Genomic DNA, 19,306 nt, shown 5'->3' with positions numbered 1-19,306 from the left:
TGTTATTTGCAATGTTCATCAAAATACCAAAGTCATACGACATGTCTCAGTAGATAGAATGGTAGATAATAGGATTAAATAGGATAATTAGTCTTCACATACCTTTGTAGATGAAGTTGTCGTTGACGCCGTCTTCAGTCTTCAATTTGTCAAGGTGGATTGGTGAATTCCGATACTCAATTATCATAATTTATTCCTAGTCCAAGGCAGACTTTAGTAGACTATAAATCAAGACACGGTTTAGATCAACTACAACTAACAACAAGCTTGACATACCAAAATTTGTAAGTTTGATCGAGTGATGCTCTAACAACCTCCCTCTTTGTCGATTTAGTGACAAACTATTAATTGCATATGAATAAAACAAAAAATAAACTTCAACTTGGTCTCCATAATGCATCTTGATTTGAATCTTCAAAAATCTTGAATTCTTTGTTCTTCAAGTTCTTCTATGGTTTTACATGCATGTGTTTGTTCAACACCTTGTTATTGAAGATCGGTAGCTTATAACAACTTACGAGAATACTCAAGTTAGAGAACGTATAATGAATAATCAATCTACTCAATGGTTCTTATACAAGTGATCGTTTTGTTACCTTCTTCAAAATCCATTGTACCAATACTTTGAAGCAATACTATGGTGATATGTTCTCCCCCTTAGCCTCTACTTATCTATTTTTGCTAGATTTGAACTTTACCTTCCATGTAATTCATTCCCCCTTAGATATTCCTTAATAAAGCCGTACTAGATCGTAACCCGTGCTTCGCACTGGGAATGTAGCCTAATTTAGGTTCGGCAAACTGGTGAGCCTATGGGAGTTTGGTTCGTTCAGTCAGGCTTCTTAGGTTCATAAGGTCGGCTCAAATATTAGTTAGTTGTCTGAGCTAGTGATCCAATGCGAGTTTGGTTTCCGAAAGGATAATAGAAGCAACAGTACAACATTACAAAGCCAAAACATGGAGTAGGGAGGTTTAAGAAGCATCCTTTAAGCATACATGCAGTATATAGTTAATTCGAAATGCGCTGCATATAAAGTTACATATTGTGACTTCTCTATTAAGTAGATTTTCGTTTAACTTAAATTTATTTGAATAAAATATCTGTACATGGTAGATCTAAGTATATCTACCAATAAAGTAACACAACCAAATTAGTTGCGAAAATAATAATCTTATACTTCTTGTTGGACCAACCATGTAAATAATGGACCACCAAATTGGTACATCTACAAAAACTCATAGCTTGTACTTGTAGTGTGATGCATTGGCTCCTAGGGAGGAAAAAAGACCCAACCTCTGGTGAAGTCTGACCACTTATGTTATTTCCATGCACTCTCTCAAAAACCATCCAAGTCATGATGATTTTCCCATATCCCTGTCTACTTACTTTTCTTCTCCGAAAACTCCAAACCCTCAGGCAGCAGAAACACTTTCAGAAAATATATGAACATCCTAATAGTGCCCGTTGCAGCTGTAGCATGACTGTTGTCTAGAGGTATAACAAAATTGTTCAAATCAGCATTAGAATCTCTATTAGGAGACACAGTGTTCTTTATATATTTGGTTATGAAATTTAAGGATTGACGCAGCAGTATGATTTGCAAGAGCAGCTTCACTAAAAAAACTCCCCTGTTAAGGCGTCCTTGTGTAATGATATTCCATCACTGAAGCAGCATGATCTGTAAGAGCAACTTCACAACAAAAAAAAACTCCGTTGTGTGATGATATTGCATCAATAAAACCAAAAGTAAATATATAGAAACATTGATTATCTAGCATAAGAAACAACCAATAGAAGTGAGATTACCAAACTGGTTCAACATCTGATAGTGTTAGTCGAAACTCTAATCAGCAGGCAGTAACAGCCAAAACATTTCAAAATCTTAGACCTTTATTAAAACATTTCAAAATTCGAAGCCACAGAAAATACTTAATGAACCAAACCATTACATATCAAAAAATGCTAGTATTTGATTGTAAAGTAAGAAAATGAGAAAAAAGAACAAATATTCATTAACCATGGAATCATAATTGTCTGCTCATTTTCAGACAATTTCAAGTTAACTGAAAACAAACAGAGAAATAAAAGTTGATTAGTATAGTTCAGAGATATGGGAAGGACCCCATTTCATTTTCCATTTGTATGCACAGCTGATGATGATCACAGAGGAAAACAACAGTCTACTCAATTGGTAGTGAATTTGTTAACTCCATCACTTCAATCAAAAATCCCATAATTAGTTCAACAAATCAATACACTAATTTCAATATAAAACCAAATCAAACTTGAAATTGTTGAAATGGAAATCAACCAAATGGGAGAAGTAGTTACAGATTAGAAAATGAAACTACAATAGAGAAAATGAACCTACAATAGACAAACTTCATGTTCCTTTGCAAATTCAGCACAAAAGGTGGGAACATCCAAGTCATCACTTGTTCCACCTTGGAAAGAAATCAAAGATCCCATCAAAAACATGTGAAAACACATACATGCCTGTAAGAACTGAGTGCTTACATGTACTCCTGTAAATGTGAAACACATGAACACAAATAAAGATAGATGACAATTTACAGGATCAATTCTCTCACAGAAGCTTTCTTGAGATCATAGACCTATTCCAAGGAGACTTCCCGCTCTTTCTCACCTTATCAGCACAGTAGACTCCTTTTCCAAACAATATATTAATCAAAGAATGATCTCAATTTAACATATGATCTCAATTTAACATAACTCTGCAAGATTAACAAAGTGTCTCAATTAGTTTCAAATGGAGCTCTATTTGAAATTAAATTTGTGAAAGTTCAAAGTTTGAGACAGGTTTTGAGTAGGAAGCTACCTGAATTCTAGAAATGATCGAGATCATCTTGAGGAATACCAATTCCACCTTCATTTGAAACTGAACTGTTTGTCTATTGTAGGTTCACATCAGCTTTTTTCATCTTGAGGAAAACCTAGAATCAGAAATGAGTAAAATCAATTTCCTCATTTCTCGATAATAACAAAATTATTATCAACGAAAGAGTGTTTTTTTTTTCCTTAGAAAAAGAGAAGTGACCATCTACAAATTGATGAACAATCAAACAATATAGAACACTCAATTCTAGTTGACCTAAAATTGATTTTACAATCAAACATAAGATTCTCTTCCGGAAAAACACAGAAGATAAAGAACTTCCCTTCCTCCGAATCAACCAAAATCACAAAAACCCTATATCCAAACCCAAAACATCGTTGAATCATTAAAAAATAAAATAATTAAAGATCCCATTTTCAGAATAAAAAAATTCCAGATTTGACATTACCATTTTCAGATGTAAAGATCCCTGCTTTGTCTTTATTCCTCCAGTTGGACAACATCTTTCTTTATCCACTTTTAGATTTATTTTTTTTTTGTATGGTAATTAACCTTTCTGGATATTCAGTTGTCCATGAGCATAGCTCACATCCGGCTTCTTCATCCTTTCTCTCAGGAGGTTGTTTGCTGGGTTAATTTTGTTGATGGGAGGAAGTGGGGGTAATCATGGGTAGTTCTCTCGGTGGAAGGAAGGGCGTGGGGGAGACGGTTCATTACCTATGAAAGGTGCAAGTAAGATGTAATTTGTTTAATGCTCGGTTTGGATGTAGAATTTTAAAGGTGGAATTTATGGGTACAAGGGATTTGGTAGAATTATGCTTCCCTCTGTATGTTTGGCTGCCCGAATCCTTGGAATCACGTTTACTACGGGATTCAGTTTTCCAGCAAATTCTGAGAGAGTTGTATTTCCTAATACTCTCTAATTAGATTGTCCACCTCAGATATTGGTGGGGTCATAATGAATGAGAATCAAGATTGAGTTTCAATTATCATCTAGTTAGATAGATTAGATTAGATAGATAGATGTCTTAGTAGATCTCTACTAAATAATTCTTTCTTTTTTTTTCATAAATTGACAAAGGTTTGACTATGATCATAATGACCAACGACTTAATAGGATATCAGGACTAAAGAGCCATACCAATATTTTTCGATGATACCACTAAGTTTAACAACTTAGTACTTCGTCTAGGAGTTATTAAAGGTATTGTATTCAGCTATAGATTCCACGGCCGCAATCCCCACAAAGATATTGCGTTTAAGCACAAGTTAAATTGAACTCTCCCCCATTAATATCATCCCCAAAGAGAACGATAAGAGAGGCTTCACTCTATACAAGAGAAGGATTTTCCTTGGACATTAACAAATATGAAATTTTATCCAATATTTTTCTCACTTCTCGCATTTATGAACAAAGAAGTTTCAAAATAATGATTTTAAATTTTAGAGGAAATCCAAAAAAAAAAAACATTATTTATTAAGAGAAAAATCATCACTAGAAATGTGCTCATTTAACTTAAAAAAATAAACAGTAAAGAGTGTAATGTTTGTGATATGATTTCATAAGATATTCTGATCTAGCCAGTAACGAACGTAGAAACTAAAAAAACCGATCTATTTTCTCCCAGTTACGACAAGAGAAATTGAAAAGGCGGGGGTACAACAACCGCAACCAATATTTCGATTAGCAATCTGTATGGACAAACTCCAACATACTTTCAAGGGAATCAACTAGACTCAATCTTAATAAAGTATATCAAAGAGTTATATCTCACTTTCTTGATTCAATTCTTTCTCAAGCAAATAGAAATCCGCGAGTCTAATTGAATATAAGAGAAATCACTTGAACGGTACCAAAGACCAATGTTCAAGTATCAATCAATTCCAATCAACAACCAAAGGTTGGATTTCCAATTGATTGATTCTAACGCACAACCTGTGATATTTCAATTATATAACAAAATATAATACGAAATAGAAATAACACAGACACCGGAATTTTGTTAACGAGGAAACCGCAAATGAAGAAAACCCCGGGACCTAGTCCAGATTGAACACCACACTGTATTAAGCCGCTACAGACACTAGCCTACTACAAACTAACTTCGGTCTGGACTGTAGTTGAACCTCAATTAATTTCACACTGATCCAAGGTATAGTTGCGCTCCTTACGTCTCTGATCCCAGCAGGATACTATACACTTGATTCCCTTAGCTGATCTCACCTACAACTAAGAGTTGCTACGACCCAAAGTCGAAGACTTTACTAAACAAATCTGTATCACACAGAAAGTCTACAGGAATAGATAAATATGTCTCCCACAAAAATACCTACAAGTTTTGTTCCGTCTTTTGATAAATCAAGGTGAACAGGAACCAATTGATAAAGCGGACTTATATTCCCGAAGAACATCCTAGTATTATCAATCACCTCACAATAATCTTAATCAACGCGGCGAAAGAAGATATTGTGGAATCACAAACGATGAGACGAAGATATTTGTGACTACTTTTCTATCTTGCCTATCGGAGATATAAATCTCAAGTCAATCGTTACGATTGTACTCAAAACGATAGAAGATGCAAGATCAGATCATACAACTACGAGAAAGTAGTATCGGTTTGGCTTCACAATCCCAATGAAGTCTTTAAGTCGTTAACTTGGTTTTTAAGAAGAAACCTAAGGTTAAAGGAGAATCGACTCTAGATAATACAACTAGTATCACACAGGAGGTGTGGGGATTAGGTTTCCCAGTTGCTAGAGTTCTCCCTTATATAGTCTTTCAAATCAGGGTTTGCAATCAATGTTAGCTTGGAAACAAAGCATTCAATATTCACCGTTAGATGAAAACCTGATTAGATTCAAGCTAATATCTTTCAACCGTTGGATCGAAAACTTAGCTTGTTACACACAAATGAAATGCACCATTTTAGTTTTGTGTAACCGTAACCAAACATGTACATTTGTTGGTTCAACAATAGTTAACCAAATGGTTAGCCATATGAGCACTTTTATATCAACCATATTCTTCTTCACCATAACTAGTTCAAATGACTCAAATGAACTAGTTAGAGAGTTGTTCAATTGCAAGGAAATCTTATGTAACTACACAAGATACAATTAAAGCAAAAACGATTTGATTCACTCGAATCGGTTCATGAACTTTATAGCCACGGTTTTCATTTAACATTCCTTAGATAATATAAATAAGTTCACAAACAATCGTCTTTAGATATAACCAACTTAAGTTCATAGACTTAGTTCGCGGACTTAAGTTCCCAGAAGGAGATCTCAAACTCTAGCAGATTTTCTCGGGTCGAGAACTTCCGCCGGTTCGCGGGCTGAGTTCCCGGCTCTTATTCTGGTTCTCTTAATCAATAAAGTTCGCAAAATTCGGTTCAAGGAAAAAGGACTTATACATATATGTGTTGCCACATAATGCTTATATCTAGCATTGGTTATATAATCTAAACTCTCATTTCAATCATTGAAACATTCTTAGAGGACGTTATTATATAGTTGTTATTCACAAACTATTTTTCGTCAAAGTAAGCAATTTTCAAAGTGATTGAAACGTATCATGACTCTCGTCACTAGGTAAAGATGAACTTGGCCAAAGAAAAGCTTACCAACACATATTTCGAGAAATAGATAGGCGAGATAAACTCGGGTCGGAATAGCAAATGTGTATATCAAAGTCTATATAGCAAAACGACTTTTATCTCAAGATAGAAGATAGAGTAGATAGACTTTTGAGTGATAGATAAGTTCAAGTTTCCACATACCTTTTAGTCGATGAAGTTCCACCAGTTCCTTGAGTAGTCCTTCGTTTTGTACGATGATTTCTATGGAGTTCTTGAGCTCAACTACACTTTATATCCTAGTCCGAGACTTAGCTATAGTAGACTAGAAATCAAGACTTGTAGTTTTAATCACTAACATTGACAAACATGCTTGAGATAGCAACGCATGCGACTTCGACCGAGCAATGCTCTAACAATCTCCCCCTTTGTCAATTTTAGTGACAAAACTATCAATACATATGGAATACAAAAAATAAATGTATTAACTATTATAGATCCTATTCCACATGCCTAATCTTCAGCATTACTCGAAATCTTCGTCACTTCCAAGTACTCCAATGATCCCAAAGGTTGTAAGTTCAGCATCATCGTTGTTGAAAATCTGTAGCTATAACAATGAGAAAACAAGAGTTCTCAATCATTGTTATACAGTGGCATAGTATCATTATATAGCATCAAAGTTCAATTGTATCACAACTTCGACAACAATAATATGGTGATATGTATCGCTCCCCCTTAGTCAATACTCCATCTCACATGGAAACCACTCCCCCTTACATAATGATCCGAAAACCATATGTATTTGTAGTGTGAACTACATATTAATTCTCCCCCTTTTTGTCAATAAAATTGGCAAATGTACGAAAACGGGATCCTAATGAGATTTCCGAAAGAGACATTTCATGACCAAAAGAAAGCATATATCATCTTATTTAGATGCAATCATAAAGCCGAAGCTAAATGCATTCATCAAGGAGTTTATAAAGATACAAGATAACCCCAATAATATTCCACAGCCGCACTCCCCACAAAGATTTGCCAATTAAGCACAAGTTCAATTAAGAACTCTCCCCCATAATATGCCATTCCCGAAAGAACAACAAGAGCGACCTTAATTTCAAAAGAAATGAAGGATTTCTTTGGACATAACAAATTACATACAAGTATGAATTTGAATCCAAGATACTCAATTAAATTAACCATAAGAAAGCCCATGATTAATTTAATCGGAAATGCTCAACATAAGTGAACTTATGGAGACTCAAAAATACTCAATTAGATTAATCACAAGAGAACCCATAATTAATCTAATCGGAATACACAACCAAATTAACCACAAAAAGTAATCAATTTAATTGGTCATGCTCGACATAAGAAAACTTACGGAGCAACAACTAAATAATCAAACAAGGATGATTAATTTAGTTGATCATGCTCGACATAAAATACCTCACGGAGCAACAACTAAGCTAACTCAGTCGATTGTGCTCAACATAAGACACTTTATGGAACAACACAATATATGCACAAAAATTGTAGACCGGAGGTCGACCAAATACTGTGGAATAATCAAGGATTCATTCTATTTTCCATCACCATTTACACGATGACATATAATAGACATAATCCTTGTAAACAAAAGATTTTAACCTATCTTCCATCAATAATTGACATAATAGGCTTAACTTTTGTAATGTCAAAAGTTCATTCCTTCTTTTATCAATACATTCATATCAACATATAAAGGACTTAACTTTTGACAAGGCATGAGACAATCACAGTTCACGGACGCAAACACACATATCCCATAACAAATTGCAATATATAAAACCATAAAGATTAATACTACAAAAATCATCTTTCAAACAATTTTAGAATTTAAACCAATAAATCTAAAAACATGAAGATGAAAACGTTGGACATAGCTATGTGTAGTCACAATAATGGTCATTCCAAACTCTAGTTATTCTTCTACACAAAACAAGAAAAATAGAAGATTTACTAGGCATTAAGACCTTTGAAGAATTCTTTATCGTCCCCGAACTCCTTGTCGTCAACAGCCATTGGGACATAAGGTTCATGAAGATAGGAGTTAATATCAATAAACCTTCTTGACTGATATCGGACCAGGGCCTTCTGAATCTCATGAGTCTTAAACACAAAATCCTTTATTTGATGAATCTCCTTTTGCATCTCCTTCAACACTTCAAGAACATCAGAAAACTTCTGAGAATTTGAAGGAACGGCTCTAGGCTTCCTCACATTCCTTCTTTTTCTTTTCAATGTCGGAGCTAACGGAGATTTCTCTTTTTCCTTCATGATTGATGGCTTGACAATCATATTAACATCCTTTCCATCAGAAGACAAGGTACTTGGAGCATCCATAGGCGTATGGGTTTGGGAGAGGAATTCACAATCTCAACAAGTGGTCTTGAGACAAAAAGAGGTTTCAGGGAAGGAAAAAGGAATATAGGGTCACACAACCTTTTAACAGGTTTGTGCACGCACAACTCTGAACCCTAGAGAGAGTAGAATTGTCGAGAATAACCCTCATTTATTGATAGACACAAAACTAAGAAAATAAGAAAATAAAAACTTTTCTTAAATCCTGAGAGGTGCACAATCTTGTCTCTTTTGATCAGGCACATGAGACAGGATTTACCAATCAACACAACCAAGTTGTGTTGCGGTGAACAACAATTTGTCCACCATTTTCTTCTTGAGAGGAATCCACATAGCTCTGTCTATCAAAGCGATTTGACCATACTTTCTTCTCTGATGGTCTTGGTTTATCCTTGGAAACTAACTTCTTAGACGAAGATAAAATCTTACATACCTCAGCGGTCTTCTGAGAAAGTTTAATCTTATTTTCCAATTGATTTGCTCTTCGTTGAAGTTTGTTGACGTGCCTCAATTGGTGTTTGTACTTGTAACACCTTGAAAGTTCATGACCCTTTAGAGAACAGTACGAACACGTCAATCTAGGATAAAAATCAGGCTTCTGAGATGTGCAAGCAGCTAGACACATGGTGTAACCTGAAACATTACATATAGAGTTTCCAAAGAATGGGTCAAATTTTTCTTTCAGATTAGTTGGTTTTATTCTTAAAGAATATCAAGATTGATGTATGTATTGCTACAATTATCAAAATATTTTCACCAAGAAGTGCAACACTTGATTTTTCGTCTTCATTAGAATCATAGTTGTCAGACATTTCATCAAGAGTTGCAGCAAGACCTTTGTTCCCAGTGTATTTTCTACGATTTGGGCACTCGTTTGAAAAATGACCAAATCTGTTACACTTAAAGCACTGAGGCATATCCTCGTCATCAGTTTCATCAATATCCCTATTTTTAGGAGGAACACGATTATGAGGTTTGACTGATGCTTTAGGCTTATCTCTGGAGAACCGTTTACTTCTCTTCAACAGAAGATCCCTAAACTGTCTAGTGATCATCGAGACCGATTTGTCAAGATGCTCATCTGATGAATCAGTCTCAGAGTGATCGTCTTCAGAGATATACACTTTTTTACTTTTATCAAGTAATTTTATGTACTTTAGTGCGTTGAACGCAATATCCTTATATTTGGATGAATGCTCATGATCAAAGATCTTAAGCTTCCCAACCAGCGTATTTCTGGAGAGATTATCTAGGTTATTTCCCTCAACGATGGCATGCTTCTTAGAATCGTATCTAGATGGCAGCGATCTGAGAATTTTTATCACAATGTCCTTTCCAGGAATAGTCTTACCCAATGCAAAAGATGCATTAAAAATTTCAGACACTTTGTGATTAAACTCATCAAATGTTTCTTCATCTGCCATACGAAGGTTTTCCCAATCGGAATTAAGGTTTTGAAGCCTAGCTTCCTTTTCACTGGTATTACCTTCGAATACGGTTTCTAATATATCCCACGCTTCTTTACACTTACTGCAATTTGACACATGGTGCTGAAGATTCGGGGTAATGGCATGTATGATGGCATTCAAACCGTCGGAATTTTGCTTTGTAGCAAGTATCTCGGCAGGGATGTATTCACCAATATTCTTGGAAACGTTTACATTTCCAACTGCCACAACGGGAACATCATAGCCATTAACAACATATACCCATGATTGAAAATCACGTGCTTGAAGAAAAGCTCGCATAACAGTTTTCCACCATAAGTAATTAGAGCCATCGAAGACTGGTGGTACGTTGATAGAGATGGCACCTCTGTCCATAGAGTCAGATCGCTACAAACACAGACTTATAAGGTCTTGAACGTATTTGCCTGCTCTGATACCAATTGAAAAAGCGGGGGTACAACAACCTCACCCAATATTTCGATTAGCAATCTGTATGGACAAACTCCAATATATACTTTCAAGAGAATCAAATAGACTCAATCTTAATAAAGTATATCAAAGAGTTATATCTCTCTTTCTTGATTCAATTCTTTCTCAAGCAAATAGAAATCTGCGAGTCTAATTGAATACAAGAGAAATCACTTGAACGGTACCAAAGACCAATGTTCAAGTATCAATCAATTTCAATCAACAACCAAAGTTCGGATTTCCAATTGATTGATTCTAACGCACAACTTGTGATATTTCAATTATATAACAAAATATAATGCAGAATAGAAATAACACAGACACTAGAATTTTGTTAACGAGGAAACCGTAAATGCAGAAAAAACCCCGGGACCTAGTCCAGATTGAACACCACACTGTATTAAGCCGCTACAGACACTAGCCTACTACAAACTAACTTCGATATGGACTGTAGTCGAACCCCAATCAATCTCACACTGATCCAAGGTACAGTTGTGCTCCTTACGTCTCTGATCCCAGCAGGATACTACACACTTGATTCCCTTAGATGATCTCACCCACAACTAACAGTTGCTACAACCCAAAGTCGAAGACTTTAATAAACAAATCTGTATCACACAGAAAAGTCTACATGAATAGATAAATCTGTCTCCCACAGAAATACCTACAAGTTTTGTTCCGTCTTTTGATAAATCAAGGTGAACAGGAACCAATTGATAAACCGGACTTATATTCCCGAAGAGCAACCTAGTATTATCAATCACCTCACAATAATCTTAATCGACGCGGCGAAAGAAGATATTGTGGAATCACAAACGATGAGACGAAGATGTTTGTGACTACTTTTCTATCTTGCCCATCAGAGATATAAATCTCAAGTCAATCGTTGCGATTGTACTCAAAATGATAGAAGATGCAAGATCAGATCACACAACTACGAGAAAGTAGTATCGGTCTGGCTTCACAATCCCAAAGAAGTCTTTAAGTCATTAACCTGGTTTTTAAGAAGAAACCTAAGGTTAAAGGGGAATTGACTCTAGCTAATACAACTAGTATCACACAGGAGGTGTGGGGATTAGGTTTCCCAGTTGCTAGAGTTCTCCCCTTATATAGTCTTTCAAATCAGGGTTTGCAATCAATGTTAGCTTGGTAACAAAGCATTCAATATTCACCGTTAGATGAAAACCTGATTAGATTTAAGCTAATATCTTTCAACTGTTGGATCGAAAACTTAGCTTGTTACACACAAATGAAATGAACGATTTTAGGTTTGTGTAACCGTACCCTAACATGTACATTTGTTGGTTCAACAATAGTTAACCAATGGCTAGCCATATGAGCACTTTCGTATCAACCATATTCTTCTTCACCATAACTAGTTCAAATGACTCAAATAAACTAGTTAGAGAGTTGTTCAATTGCAAGGAAATCTTATGTAACTACACAAGATACAATTAAAGCAAAAACGATTTGATTCACTCGAATCGGTTCATGAACTTTATAGCCACGATTTTCATTTAACATTCCTTAGATAATATAAATAAGTTCACAAACAATCATCTTTAGATATAACCAACTTAAGTTCACAGACTTAGTTCGCGGACTTAAGTTCCCAGAAGGAGATCTCAAACTCTAGCAGATTTTCTCGGGTCGAGAACTTCCGCCGGTTCGCGGGCTGAGTTCACGGCTCTTATTCTGGTTCTCTTAATCAATAAAGTTCACAAAATTCGGTTCAAGGAAAAAGGACTTATACATATATGTGTTGCCACATAATGCTTATATCTAGCATTGGTTATATAATCTAAACTCTCATTTCAATCATTGAAACATTCTTAGAGGACGTTATTATATAGTTGTTATTCACAAACTATTTTTCGTCAAAGTAAGCAATTTTCAAAGTGATTGAAACTTATCATGACTTTCGTTACTAGGTAAAGATGAACTTGGCCAAAGAAAAAGCTTACCAACACATATTTCGAGAAATAGATAGGCGAGATAAACTCGGCTCGAAATAGCAAATGTGTATAATCAAAGTCTATATAGCAAAACGACTTTTGTCTCAAGATAGGAGATAGAGTAGATATACTTTTGAGTGATAGATAAGTTCAAGTCTCCACATACCTTTTAGTCGATGAAGTTCCACCAGTTCCTTGAGTAGTACTTCGTCTTGTATGATGATTTCCATGGAGTTCTTGAGCTCAACTACACTTTCTATCCTAGTCTGAGACTTAGCTATAGTAGACTAGAAATCAAGACTTATAGTTTTGATCACTAACATTGACAAACATGCTTGAGATATCAACGCATGCGAGTTCGACCAAGCAATGCTCTAACAAAAATAAACTCTTTCTAAAAATTATCTTTATGAAATCCCTGCAATTAGTATAACCATGAATATTAAACATTACAATGTGATTTCTCAAGAAGTTTACTCCTCTTTTATCCAATTATGAACAAAAAGAGTAAATAGCATAACTTATGAAAACCGATTCGGCATTTATTACATATCTTGAGAATGCTCTCGGTTATGGAAATTCCTTGGTGTCCGAACATCCTTGGTCTATAAATACCTAAGTTTGCATCTCCAACAAACTACCATAAGAGCCAGGAAAACTTCATCTTATTGTTGTTTCTGGTGGAGCCGTCTATCCGGAGAGGAAAGTACCCTAATTAGGAAAAATCTCTTACGACCGCTCGTTTAAAGACTTCTGTGGGATCAGGAAGCTCTACGAGTACCGTTGGTGGGAAACTAGATAATTGCAGTTTATTAGTTTTCGATTGATTTGATTGACTGACGGTTGTTGAACTTTGATTTCACCTAGTTTGTTTATTCTTGAGAATATTCTCTTCTGATATAAGATTCACTCAAACTAGATCGAAGTGTCGACGAGATCTTTAGAACTGTTTGTAGATCTAAATACATCTTGTGATAATCCATTGTTAACAGACTCCGTTCTGTGCATGATTGATCACAAGAGATTCAAGTGGTGTTGTGCAGGTTTAATTGAAGATTAAAGAAGATTTGAAGACGGAGAAGATTTCTCATTGGTTTCTCATATCTTTGTATAGCACAAACGTTGATCGGATGGGATCCAACTAGAATCAGATTTATTCGATTGATTAGTTTCCTGAGATCGGCAACACCTAAAAGTTCTCTTGAGATCTATTCTGATTGTTACAAATTCGAATCCTATTGCTTAGGTAATACAGATTGGATTGATCTAACCAGGTAAATGAGTTTATTAGTTTAAACGGAAGAGCCTTTGCATATGACTTGAGATATATTTATCTGGAAAGAATCAAGAGAGTTGTTACCAAACATATTTGTTGTTCATTTACTGTTTGGAGTACGATCCAAAGAGATTGTTCCAGTGCGTGCACTTATTTAATGTCGAAAGCGCAGGGATACTGAAGAAACTAAGTGAACTAGGGTTAGTTTCTTGGTCTCAACTATACGAAGTTGGTTTAGATTTTGTATAGCGTCTTAATTCTAAGAGTATTCAATTATGGACTAGGTCCCGGGTTTTTCTGCATTTGCGGTTTCCTCGTTAACAAAATCTTGCTGTGTATTTTACTTTTCTATTTCCGCAATTATAATTGTTTATCATAATTAGAAGTAAAATACACAAACGTTAACTCCGCTTTACTTGATAGTGATCCTATAGAGTTTGGTTAAGTCCGAACCTATTATCAAGTAATCACACTTTGATTGTTGTATTGTCTCGATCTCGTATCCATAGACGATCACACAAAGTGTGATACCGATTTGTCGTATTGTCTCGACTTTGTCCATAGACAATCACTTTCGATAAGAGGACTTATAGGTGGATAATTTAAAGATTCTGGTGTATTTGGATACCCTCGTCTTTTCAAGAGCTAACTTGACTACTCCTTATAGCTTGCAATCTTATTTCTTTATAATATTCATCATAATACTAAAGTCATCTAATATGTCCCGCTATAAAATGGTAGATAATATGAGTAGATAGGATAGTCATTCTTCACATACCTTTGTTGATGAAGTTTTTGTTTACGTTGTCTTCAGTTCTTCGAGGTCGATTGGTGAATTCTGATAATCAATTACCATGTTATATTCCTAGTCTGAGACTGACTTTAGTAGACTATAAATCAAGACACGTTTTTAATCAAAAATTGAAAACAAGCTTCAAATACTAAATATTGTGAGTTTTACTTAACCGATGCTCTAACACAGAGCATTAGACAAAACTATTTAAAAGTTGCAGACTATGCGGGATAATAAGCATCAGATTGTTATATTTTAGAAAGTTCCAATCGAATGGTTTTTGTGAATTTGGAAGAGATTCAAAACAATTTTTTTTTTGTAGAGTATCACTATCTTGTAAGACACTGTCAATATCTTTATCGGAGTTACAAAAACTCTTTTAGCAAATGAATTTACTTTTAAGTTTGTAGGTATTATTAAATCACGTAAAATCTGATACTCCACAATATATTATTGTGATTGTGAATTATTAGAGCATAGCTCGGTTGAACCCACCAAGCGTTGGTATGTCAAGATTGGTTGTCATATTTTAGTGAAGCAAAACTCATTTAAAGAGTCGCTTGATTATTTACTAGAGTCAACTTCGTATAGGTTAGCTTGAAAGTATTAGGATATGAGACATTACAAGTATTACGTGAAGACTTGAAGAATGAGAAGAAGTAAAGAGCTACAACGACGACATCATCCTTCCACTTGGGGTAAGTAATATTTGACTTGAACTGTTTCATTCCCTAACGTATCTTTCAAGTCGTGCATATTTAAAACATAACTGTGAAGCTGTGAATGATTATACTCTAGTTAGACGTAGTATTAAGGAATACAATACAACGTATAACGCTTATCTTTTGAACTTCGTATATAAGACATCGATATAATCGTATGAATGCTATTGTCATTATGTATGGGTATGGGTGAAGATTTCGTCCTAGGAAACAATGTTTTACATTCATTTAAAGGAAGTAAATTCATAAACTTGTTTTGTGAAACGAAAGGGATATCGCTAGGCTTATTGGTATTGTTATTCATTGCAAATATTTTGAATTACCAATATGTGTGTTTAGTATAACCGCTCATAACTTGTTTATGTATCTTGGTAAAACTATTCACAAGGCCATACTTTTGTTTTGGTATGACTTTTTTAGTGAAACCGATCTTAAGTAATCACCTGAGATGGTAAGATCGATATCTTGAATTTGGTGTGACTAAATACTAGCCATTGGGTACGATCCTAGTAAGAGGTGTGACCGATAACAAGAGAGAGTGTAATGGATCCTTGTAAGAGGTTTAACAAGTTTTAGTAAGTTGGTGTAACCGATCCTATAACTTGGTCAACCGATCACAAGTTTTACCATAAGAAGCGGTAACCGTTCCTAGTACTTAGTTAGCCATTTTATGGTAACTAGTGTAACCGATCCTAATACCCACTTGGAGGTAGAACCGAAACTTTATGTTGAGGTAGAACTGTGAAACCCATTAATGGTGATTTGATAGGATAATCAATCACATAGTTCTTGGAAGTCAGATGAACCAATTCTAAACTTGTTTGGAAGTGTGGGAAACCGGTTCCAAGATTGTAAATATGAAAAGGGATTTACAAAGTAAAGATGTCGACATACTTTGAACATGTGCAGCAACTCTTATCTTTTATTGTTCAAAGATATTCCTTAATAGCTAAAGGAGAATCCCGGATTGAAATAAATTGAGAATATTTTAATTAAGGTTTTTAGTTTTATATGCTTTTAATTTCTAGCAATTAAAATGCATATCTTTAGAAAATAAAAATTAGTAATGTGCATTTACTAGTTGGAGATTTTCTACTGAGATTTCGGTAATTAATTGGACAAAGCATTTCCAGGAATTATGAAAACCAATTTTGGCTTTATTGCATATCATTGAGAATATTCGGTTTTGGAAATTCCTTGGTGTCCAAACTTCCTTGTTTATAAATACTGAAGTTAGCATTTCGAGCAACCTAATCCTCATAGCCAGCAAAACTACCAAGTTGTGTTGTTGCTGGTGGAGCCGCCTATTCGGAGAGGAAAGTACCCTAATTAGGCGAAATCTCTTACGACCACTCAGTTTAAAGACTTCTTTGGGATTGAGAAGCTCTATTAGTACCGTTGGTGGGAAACTAGATAATTGCAGTTTATTATTAGTTTTTGATTGATTTAATTGACTAGCGGTGGTTGAACTTTCATTGCACCTAGTTTGTTTATACTTGAGAATCTTCTCTTCTGATACAAGATTCACTCAAACTAGATCGAAGTTTCGACGGGGTTCTTTAAACTGTTTGTAGATCTAAAGATGTCTTGTGACAATCCATTGTTAACAGACTCCGTTTTGTGTGTGATTGATCACAAGAGATTTAAGTTGATTGTGTGCAGGTGTTTATTGAAGATCTAAGAAGATTTGAAGACGAAGAAGATTTATGATTTGGGTTCATAATCTTTGGTGTGCACAATACTTGTTTCGGATGGAAAAAGGATCCAACTATATTTGATTTATATTTGTGATAGATTGGATTGATTAGTTGAGTAGATCGGCATCAATACGTTTCTTTGTGATTAAAAGTATTGATTTCATAATCTTAACAATTACTTTGGTAGTTGTTGAAAAGATAGATCTAAGGACCTGACAAAGGAGTTTATTGGGATAAACGGAAGAGCCTTTTGTCAAACTCATATCACATGGTTGAAAAGAGTTGCTACCGAACATATTTGTTGTTCCTTTACTGTTTGGAATACGAACCAAAGAAATTGTTCTAAGTGTGTGACTTATTACAAGTTGGAGGCGCAGGGATACAGACGGAACTAGGTGAACTATAGGTTTAGTTGCTTGGTCTCAACTATACAATGTTGGTTTAGATTTTGTATAACGGCTTAATCCTGAGAGTATTCAATTATGGACAAGGTCCCGGGGTTTTTATGCATTTGTCGTTTCCTCGTTAACAAAATCTTGCCGTGTCATTTACTTTTATTTTCCACAATTATAACTGTTGTTATTTTCCGCAATTATAATTGTTGTCATTATAATTTAAATTACACAAACGTTAATTCCTATTTACTTGATAGAAATCCTATTGTGTTTGGTTAAGTCTGAACCTTTTATCAAGTAAACATACTTCGTTGTTGTATTGTCTCGATGTTGTATCCATAGTCAATCACACAAGTTATCTTGTTGTCGTATTGTCTCGATCTCGTATCCATAGACGATCACACGAAGTGTGAACCGATTAGTTGTATTGTCTCGACTCAATCCATAGACAATCACTTTCGGAGAATGGACTTATAGGTGGAAAAGTTTCAGATTGAGGTATATTTGGGTAACCTTGTCTTTTCAATTGGTATCAGAGCAGACAAACACGAAAAGATCTAACAATCTGTGTTTGGTGCGATCCAACCGATAAGAATTGAATCTATGTCTGATTCAGTTAACGTTATGCAAGAGTATGAATACTCAAAAGTTGAAGATGTTATCACTTCGTTAACTCATGATCCAAGAGTTGTGAAAACATTTGTGTCGTTCTTTGATGGAAAAGAAGATGCTGATAATGAGTTGGTAAAACTCCTAAAGCCTATAAAATCTCTGTCCTCAAAAATGCTGATATTAAAGACAGAGTCAAATCTTCTTAAGAATGAGATCAGAGATAAATACATTCAACTGAATCTTCTAGCCAAAGAGAATATGGATCTCACTGTCAAATTAGAAGCTCCTGATAAATCTCTTGCTCAAAATAAAGAGACACATCCTATGACTCTGACTAATGATATTGTTGTGATTTCTTCTGATATTGAGGAAACTAAAAGTCCTTTCTCGACTTTTATAGACTGTGATAAAACTGGTTTAGTCACATTTGAAACATATTAAGATGATAGTAGTTTTCCTAACTACATCAAGTCAGAAGAGGATGAGAAACCATCTTCTACATCTACTAATGATCAGACGAAATCTTGTCCAAAGGAAACTTTAAACCGATTCCGTGAACGTGATCTTAAGGAATACAATTGTCCGTCACTTGACAGGAAACTTATACTTCTTAAAAATACGGTGGTAAAGATATTGAAAGAAGTTTCTTGTCTTGAAAAACTGAAAGACCATTCCTCGGCAAAAAGACAGAATATACCACTACCCGATAAGATCAACTCAAAAGAATCAGAGGAAAGAGTTGATAATCGCTTCTGGAAAAAGATTCCTCCTCACCCATATCGAAGCAATTCTTGTTTTGATGAAGAACAGTTCCAGAAGAAAGGGAAAGAGAGAATCTTTGCCTAAGGAAACAATCAGGAGTTTCCCATAATTGTTTCAAATAATTATGCTGATGTGAACCATAAGGAAATCCTTAGAATGAGAAAATATTATGAAAATCTCATTGACATAATTAAGAGAGATTTTGTTAGAGCATAGCTCGGTTGAACCCACCAAGCGTTGGTATGTCAAGTTTGGTTGTCATATTTTAGTGAAACAAAACTCATTTAAAGAGTCGCTTGATTATGTACTAGAGTCAACTTCGTATAGGATATG

General features: G+C 35.0%; 1 long non-coding RNA gene across 4 annotated transcripts; it reads right to left on the bottom strand.

The window, feature by feature from the left end:
- Positions 1 to 1,047: 1,047 nt before the first annotated feature.
- On the bottom strand, positions 1,048 to 3,602 carry LOC113314190. Of its 4 annotated transcripts, none has more exons than XR_003342320.1 (4): positions 3,307 to 3,599; positions 2,841 to 2,955; positions 2,373 to 2,736; positions 1,048 to 2,216 (listed from the first exon to the last, which is right to left on the bottom strand). It is a non-coding gene; the product is annotated as an uncharacterized LOC113314190 (long non-coding RNA). The 4 variants fall into 4 exon arrangements; XR_003342319.1 differs by having other exon boundaries at positions 1,051 to 1,691; positions 3,307 to 3,598; XR_003342318.1 differs by lacking the exon at positions 1,048 to 2,216 and having other exon boundaries at positions 2,269 to 2,736; positions 2,841 to 3,212; positions 3,307 to 3,602.
- Positions 3,603 to 19,306: the final 15,704 nt, after the last annotated feature.

This window comes from Papaver somniferum, chromosome 9, assembly GCF_003573695.1.
Source record: "Papaver somniferum cultivar HN1 chromosome 9, ASM357369v1, whole genome shotgun sequence".
NCBI lineage: Eukaryota > Viridiplantae > Streptophyta > Magnoliopsida > Ranunculales > Papaveraceae > Papaver > Papaver somniferum.
Note: the sequence above shows the minus strand (reverse complement) of the source record. Positions and strands in the feature narration are given on the sequence as shown.